Raw genomic sequence first — 8,126 nt, 5'->3', positions numbered from 1 at the left:
CTTCTTCTCTTCAATACATCATGTGACATAAGTTGTTAAATTATCAATTGTTGTTCGAACATTTATAAAGCAAATTGTATTGCAAATGTAATAAAACCATGCTTATTTGTACTTGAGTTATCGAGCAAGCATAAAAAAAATGAAACTAGCATTAATGAAAGTTCAATCACTTTGTTCCTTTGTCCAGGATACTGGATTTTCAATTATGTTCTTAATTTTTTTGTTGTTGAAACTTTTGATTTGCTACTTTGCATATTAAGTGGTAAAAGGTCATCATAGTTCTCATTGAAAAAAACTGGGATTCAGCATGAGTTATTTTGGTTATAAATTATTATATAATTTTATGTCTATTTTGTTTTTCAAAATGAATTATTTTAAAACCTAAACCCGCAAAATTTACACTGTGCATAATTGAAACAAAAAAGCAGCTTCTAGTATTATTTATATTTTCAGTGATCGTTAAATTATATATCCCCTTTTTATATATCTGACTGGATCGTGAGAGGATTCTATTAGGAATCTAACATACCTGATTTACGCTCATCAGACACCTGCTGGTGAAGGAAAACTTTACCGATTCGCGAATCTCACTGCAATAAAGTCGTTCTGTCGTACAAATGACATTATTTGAGGTACACTTAAAACTATTGTTACGCATATTATGATGCATGTTCCGAATATTATGGTACAAATATTATGATTCATATTTCGAATATTATGGTACAAATATTATGATTCATATTTCGAATATTATGATATGTATATTACGGGTATTATAATACATATTACGAATATTACGATACATATTACGAATATCATGATATATACTAAGAATTTTATGATATATACTAGGAATTTTATGATAAATATTAGGAATATTATGATATATATTACGGATATTATGATACATATCAGGAATATTATGATATATATATATTACGGATATTATATCAAGAACTTACCATTACTTGTGCTAACGTACCAAGGTAAGTTAACTGAATAGCTGTTGCTGTGGATTATTATGCTTTATCTGTAAGTAAATTAAAAGGCATGAATTTCTTCAATATCTAATACTTTGCGTGCTTTTTCTACGCTAATAAACGAATAAAATTGTTAAAATAAATATAAACTAGATACTTTTCAAAAATATAAGATATAAATTCGTGTCATATTACTAGCTTTCCTTATATTTTCTCGTATATAACATATAATTCTTGGATTATTTTATAACACAAATCTAAAAATATAGAGGTCGCTGTAAGTTGTTTCTAAGTTTAACTGACCGTTTGTGATTAAAAGGAGTGACAAAAAACTAATTTGAGCTTCTTCAAATGGCTGGTTCATATTTTACATAATCTATAGAAGAAACACAAAAAATCCAACAATCAAAATTTGGGCTCCTTCAAATGGCTGGTTCATATTTTACATAATCTATAGGAATAACACAAAAAAACCAACAATAAAAATTTGGGTTCCTTTAAATGGCTGGTTCATATTTTAAATAATCTATCATAACCGTGCTTTATTTTTATATTTATACAACCACATTTATTTCTGCCTTCAAACCGTACGACACCAGAATATGTAACAAACGTACAAAAATAAGAACATAGCTAAAACACCCAAAACAATACGTACAGTTTCAAATGTAAACATTTAGTTTAACGAACAACTGAGGAATTTTGCGGTTAAGTTATTAAATAAAATAACAACATGTCATTGGTTAATATAAATTTAGAACAACATATTTCATAAAATCGTTCGGCATTATTAAATATTTTACAAAAATACTATCCTGAAGGCTTTGAATGTTGTTTCGGGAAACACCGTCTCAATGAGTATCTATCTAACTATTTGTTTCTTTATATGTCTCTTTAGCGCTTACATAGTAAAAATGCACAATTAATCAGTGCTTACATAGTACAAATGCACAGTTAATCAGTACTTCTCAGTTTTCAATGTGCAAAGTAAAATAAATTAAAATCATGTGATTAGTACAATCTCTAATTAACATTGTGTGGTTAGTGCAATCTCTAAGTAACATCGTGTGGTTAGTGAAGTCTAATATCGTGTGCTTAGTGCAATCTCTAATTAACATCGTGTGGTTAGTGAAGTCTCTAATATCGTGTGCTTAGTGCAATCTCTAATTAACATCATGTGGTTAGTGCAATCTCTAATTAACATCGTGTGGTTAGTGAAATTTCTAATTAACATTGTGTGGTTAGTGCAATCTCTAAGTAACATCGTGTGGTTAGTGAAGTCTCTAATATCGTGTGCTTAGTGCAATCTCTAATTAACATCGTGTGCTTAGTGAAATCTCTAATTAGCATCGTGTGGTTAGTGAAATCTCTAATTAATATCGTGTGGTTAGTGCAATCTCTAATTAACATCGTGTGGTTAGTGAAATTTCTAATTAACATCGTGTGGTTAGTGAAATCTCTAATTAACATCGTGTGGTTAGTGAAATTTCTAATTAACATCGTATGGTTAGTGAAATCTCTAATTAATATCGTGTGGTTAGGGCAATCTCTAATTAACATCGTGTGGTTAGTGAAATTTCTAATTAACATCGTGTGGTTAGTGAAATTTCTAATTAACATCGTGTGGTTAGTGCAATCTCTAATCCTGATTCATTGTAATTGTTTATTTTACATGTGTCTCATTATTCAGCAATAAATATTGAAAGACGCAGTTTCGCGTAAAAGTTGTTATCCGTTCAAGTAATAGTTAAAACTAATTCCGTAATTTCGAAGAAAGCGCTACGATGTGATGATAATATATCTTATTATAATATATTCTGCGATAAAACGTAACATCGTATAACAACACAAACAGTCCTAAACATCCATTGTCTTGTTAGAAACACATGGAATGAGAGAATTAGTCCTATACCGTTCCAATGCTTGTTTATTAAATATTTGATTATTTATTTACAGCTGTGCCACAAGAATCTAATCACGGGGAGAAAATAACACAGGAATTTACTAGTATAAGCTGAAGTGCATATGTTAATGAGAAGCACGGGCATTAATTCACACTGATTCACACATAAAAAAACTAAATCATTGAAATTAAATAGATAAAAAAATTTCCAGTAGACTGCCTTTATATTATTCAAAAGGTTGCCTGCACATTACCGCCCTCTTTCCACAAATATGTCTTTACTTGAAATTGTCGAACTGCCCATGCGCAATGAATCTAGGGACGCCATGATGATTTCCAGTATTAGCACTTTGCTCACTGAATTAGGTGTTGTATTTTCATTTTAAATGGTATTTTTAGCGATATATATTGATACATATATATTTCTGTTTATATTCTATATATAGAGCATACATATATGTATTTGTAAAGTACTGATATATATTTCTGTTTATATTCTATATATACAGCACATATATATTTGTAAAGCACTGATATATATTTCTGTTTATATTCTATATATATAGTATACATATATATTTTCTGTTTATGCACTGATATATATTTCTGTTTATATTCTATATATAGAGCATACATATATGTATTTGTAAAGTACTGATATATATATTTCTGTTTATATTCTATATATACAGTATACATATATATTTCTGTTTATATTCTATATATACAGTATACATATATATTTCTGTTTATATTCTATATATACAGCATACATATATGTATTTGTAAAGTACTGATATATATATATTTATGTTTATATTCTATATATACAGTATACATATATGTTTTTTCTCTTTTCCTTACATGTTTATTAGAATATGTTTCTAATTGTTTTGTATCGGTCTTCATAAAGTCAAACTGTGCGACAATCAAGGGATTTTACTTTTGCACAACTGACATCTAGTATTGTTTGTTTGTTTGTTTTTAAGTAAGCACAAAGCTACACAATAGGCTATCTGTGCTCTGCCCACCACGGGTATCGAAACCCGGATTCTAGCTTTGTAAGTCCGCAGACATACCGCTGTGCCACTGGGGGGCTGACATTTAGTAACATCTCGCTTTTTTTCACGAATTATGAAAACAGTAAAAAACCGTATTAAGTACAATACTTGAATTAATAAAGGAGTTTACATGTTCGAGAAGAGAGAGAGAGAGAAACATTAAATGATAGAAACTTAATCTTTAAATAACATCTCAGAAGAGAAAAGCGTAGTTCCTGACGTCTCATTACCACCTTTATATACATATAAGTAAAGAGATAAAATATCTTACAATCTTGATTTATTAAATTGTTTGTTCTCTATTCTGATGGTTGTATTTAGAGGATATTCTTAATGTTTTATGGGGTAACGTATATACTATATTTTGTTGCTTGGTTGATTAATCAATAGAAATTTAACGTCTATCTTCTCAATCTCAGTTATAATAACGATAGAAATTTAACGTCTATCTTCTCAATCTCAGTTATAATAACGATAGAAATTTAACGTCTATCTTCTCAATCTCAGTTATAATAACGATAGAAATATAACGTCTGTCTTCTCATATCTCAGTTATAATAACGATAGAAATATAACGTCTGTCTTCTCATATCTCAGTTATAATAACGCTAGAAATATAACGTCTGTCTTCTCATATCTCAGTTATAATAACGATAGAAATATAACGTCTATCTTCTCAATCGTTATTATAACTGAGATAGAAATGTAAAGTCTATTTTCTCATATCTCAGTTATAATAACGATAGAAATATAACGTCTATCTTCTCAATCTCAGTTATAATAACGTATAATTTATATACATAAATAATTATATATTATAAATTATAAATAGTTATAATTTAATTCCCCTCTCGCACGTAAGAAAACGTTTTTTTTTCGTCATTAAGATATATTTACACTATAAAGCCTATTGAACTTCAATGAATCAATTCTGGGGCTAAAATGTTTGTTTTGAGAGAAGATTTTCGAAATAATGTGTCCGCATTTTAGGCACCTGAACAAAGATAAAAATGACAAAATCTTAACCAAGGAGAAGATGACATTTGGTCAACTTTACTCCGTTCTGTTGTGAACGCATTTCCGTTAAATAAACACAAAATCATATGTAGACTAAAGCATACCGCTGGTTTCTTGCCAGTTCTGGAGCCATTTTCTCCATCGCACGAGACTTATTTGTATTCAATACAGTGTCAGTTGGGGTCTTCCATGGCAGTCATTTTACGAGCGCTTCAAGTGTTATAGAGTAGTATAAGTTTGTGTGGAATAAAAAAAATACAAAAAAGACGGGATCATTAAAGTTCAATTTATAATGGAATCGAAACACGTTCAATTTCATATTTTTTCATAAAATAAAAGTTTGTCACAGTTAACTTCAGGCTTGTTGAAGGAACACACTACGTAAATAAATATATTTACGGTAATAACTAATGAAAAATAATCTAAATCTTTAATCAATATTGATGTTTGTAGAATACTATCTACATGTACTGGAGAATGGTTTTAATTTAAGTTCATTTCCATATAAAAATAATTTAATAGGTAATTATTCTATTTTACTTTTTCATGCTGTTGTTTATTTTATTCTATTTTTTTACATTCTCATAAGTGTGTATGTTTTACGTTTTTTTAACCTTTTACATATTCTCTCACTATTTTTCCTTTTTATTTTATGGTTAATTATCTTTTTTTTTTAGATTTTACTTGCTATTTTAATGATTATTACCCTGCGCTTGGTCAAGATAGAATTACAACTTAATTATACATTGATAATGTGACACAATTGTATCTACGAGTAATAATTGGTTGGAAGGCGTTGTTTATGCTGTAAAAATATTACAACGCACAGTTTGGAGCTTTAAAACAGCAGCAATTAGATAAGAAATGAAAGAGTTTGTTCACGCACACACAAGCAACAAAATGCTGTCAGATTCTTCAATAGATCCGTTTTACGAGATAGTTTTTTTTATACTCATACTGATATTCTAATACAGAAAATATAAAACAATACAAGGTTTGCGATACGTCGTTTGATCAGATAAAAGTTAACATATTGTTCACGCAAAACAGTACAAATCGATTTTCTACCACAAATCTAAAACATATATAAGGGAGCAAAAAGTATAACAAAACGTTTCGTTTTCATTTCCATTAATCTACGTTAAAAAGTATCAATGCTTGTAGGTTAAAAGATAAGATCCTTTGACCTTATATCTTCCTGCATATCACACATCGGTCATATATGTAAAACACAAGTTGCTCCCCTACCATTAGTCTGTATAATAAAAGGTAGTAATCTTAAAATAAAAATTCTGTTTTCTATAGTTTTCTGCTAAAACTCTGACCTATATAAATTGTCAGATGGTATATATTCAATTATGCGTATTTTCAGTAATATTTCAAGATATCTCAATTACATTTGGTTACAGATTTATTTACCGTTTTTCATGAAGATTTAAAATAATTTTTCGTAAGAAAACAAACAAACAGATCCTTTCCCTTATAATATGTCTGAAAAACAAACAACAGGTCCCTACCCTTAAAATATGCCTGAAAAAAAACAGATCCCTACCCTTATAATATGCCTGAAAAAAAAACAGATCCTTCCCCTTATAATATGTCTGAAAAAACAAACAGATCCTTTCCCTTATAATATGTCTGAAAAAAAGATCCCTTCCCTTATAATATGTCTGAAAAAAACAACAACAGATCCCTACCCTTATAATATGCCTGAAAAAAACAGATCCCAACCCTATAATATGCCTGAAAAAAACATATCCTTCCCCTTATAATATGTCTGAAAAAACAAACAGATCCATTCCCTTATAATATGTCTGAAAAAAACAAACAGATCCCTACCCTTATAATATGCCTGAAAAAAAACAGATCCTTTCCATTATAATATGTCTGAAAAAACAGATCCTTCCCCTTATAATATGTCTGAAAAAAACAGACAGATCCCTTCCCTTATGATATGTCTGAAAAAAAAATGATCCCTTCCCTTATAATATGTCTGAAAAAATTGATAATTTAATTGCATACATGAATAAGCATTATAAAAGAACTAATTACATTTTCTAGGGAATCAGTGACAGAAACTACTTGATTTTATGGTTTACTGGTAATAACTCAATCTTTCTTTTAAAGTTAATTTCATTAATATTATGGGTTGTAAAGTTTAAAATAAGTTAATATTATTATTATTAACTTTTTTCGCTTATGAAGGTTAGTTTTCACTCTTAGCTTAATAAATGTATTCAGGACTAATCTAAGTTCCTGGAAGTTGGCTAAAGTTACTGTTGTTGAATTTACGGCTGAAAATAACGTTAGCAACGAGGTTACCCCACAGATGATTCAATGCATTTTAATCATTATAAGCTCTAATTTGTCGGTAATAATTTGTGATATTATTTATAGCTAGTCAGTTTATGATTAGAATTGTCTTAATAAACTTACACGTTACATTTTAGTTGTGAGCTATATAATTAGCTTACTTTTGAACGAAAGTTATTAATAAACATTCAGTAACTGCAGAAAACCGGTACCAGTACGAGTTACTTAAGTTGCAAATGATTAAATCATTCTAAAGTAGATAGAATACAGCTAATTGTAGTATTGTTTCTGAAGACCATTATTTATATTTTAAGACGGGGTGTTATTTAGCAGTTACTGTGCTGAACTGCGTGGTGGAAAACCCAAGGTCTGAGACCGCAATATGCAACTGAACAAGCTCTGTCTCCCGATGAGTAAGATGTAAGTTTGCGGATATAAAACGCTAAAATTCAAAACAGTAGTTTCGTATGGTGTTTCTCACACCTCCAAATGCTGTTGAAGGTGAATATCCGGAAGTAGGACTTACGTCTTAGTTCGGACACCGGGTGATCATGTTTTGGTGTGACGGGGATTCGAACCCGCGACCCTCAGATTGCAAGTCGAGTGCCCTAGCCATCTGGCCATGCCGGGCCATAATCCGGGATAGAGCGCACATAACCCATTGTGTAGCTTTGTGTTAAGAAAAATAAGAAGATGATCTATAAACGTAAATAAAACCAATAAAACTTTATTAGCTCAATATTTTGCTATTACAATGGATTACTGATATTTTAGGATATCGATAGCTTCTGACGAAGCTGTAATAGCGAAATATTGAGCTAATAAAGTTACATTTTGGAGATATAGGTCGTG

At 29.8% G+C, this 8,126-nt stretch overlaps 1 long non-coding RNA gene across 1 annotated transcript in view; it reads left to right on the top strand.

Moving 5' to 3' along the window:
• Positions 1–3,203: 3,203 nt before the first annotated feature.
• Positions 3,204–8,126, top strand: part of LOC111084955 — a 24,564-nt gene continuing 19,641 nt past the window's right edge. The window contains exon 1 of the long non-coding RNA XR_002609831.1: positions 3,204–3,249. This is a non-coding gene — a long non-coding RNA (uncharacterized LOC111084955). The remainder of the gene's footprint in view (positions 3,250–8,126) is intronic.

The sequence above is a fragment of the Limulus polyphemus genome, unplaced genomic scaffold (assembly GCF_000517525.1).
Source record: "Limulus polyphemus unplaced genomic scaffold, Limulus_polyphemus-2.1.2 Scaffold183, whole genome shotgun sequence".
Lineage (NCBI taxonomy): Eukaryota > Metazoa > Arthropoda > Merostomata > Xiphosura > Limulidae > Limulus > Limulus polyphemus.
The sequence above is the reverse complement of the archived record's forward strand: the minus strand, read 5'-3'. Positions and strand labels throughout refer to the sequence as shown.